Here is a 1,065-nt window from a genome sequence, read left to right on the forward strand (position 1 = left end):
TCCCCCCTCCAGGGGAGGGGAGATTGTGCGTTTTGTCTGCCCAACAGAGTGGGGGAGATTTTGCATTTTTCCTTGTCTACAGGGGAGAGGAGATTTGCGCTTTCCCATGAAAAAATCGTGAGGGTGGGGGAGATTTCGCGTTTTCGTCGATTCAGCGGGGGGGAAGGTTGCTTTTTTTTGTGAATTTTTTTTAAAAAAAAGTTTTCGGTTGCGGTGGAGGCCTGCCTTTCGGTCAGCCCGACCGCCCCCGCGCCGCCCCCCGCCCTCCTGCCCCGGGGACCCCCAAGGCATCATCGCCTCCTAGCCCACGTGCTGGCCTCACGATTTTGGCCGAGATGACCTTGGGTGGATCCATCTGATCCACCCTCGACGGACCAGATGGCCATTCTGATCCGCCGAAGACGTAGCTTCCGCACTAGATGGCGTGCGTTGCCAGGCAGATGTGAATCGTTACGCCTACTAAGCCTTGCCGCCTCATGCACATCAAATTGCCGTCACACCTGATACTCAATATTAATGTACTGTCCTGCAGAACCAACTCATGTTTGCATACTTACCGTATGATTTACAACTCATCATTATTGATTTAATGTATTATGCCTACTTATCTTTTCAAATAAAACTGACAGCTGTAAGTTGCTGTTTTTTGCTTGCAATTAAAACCCTCTAATTAACTACTAAAAATCCCTGCTAAAATATGTAGTTACGAGTGACGTTATTATACATAATTAGAAAATATTATGACCCACTTTTGTGTTTACATTGTATGTTAATCATTTATTAAAAAACTCTCACTGCTAAAATATGTTGTTACGAGTGACGTTATTTAACCTAATTAAAAATTAAAATACTCAGCGTAGCATTTACATTGCATTTTAAACTTTCTAATTAGCATATTAAAATTAATCTCATATTTAATACATTGTTTTCCTACATGTCACGGATTAATAACATTCTATTTATAGAAGATTACTTCTTATTTATGAAAAGATTAAACTCGTTGCACCTTGTCTAAGCTAATTGTTTAATTCATTTATACCAAGTTTACTTTTGCCACTGCCTAAT

This window comes from Trichinella spiralis (genome assembly GCF_000181795.1).
Source record: "Trichinella spiralis strain ISS 195 chromosome Unknown Scfld6, whole genome shotgun sequence".
Classification (NCBI taxonomy): Eukaryota; Metazoa; Nematoda; class Enoplea; order Trichinellida; family Trichinellidae; genus Trichinella; species Trichinella spiralis.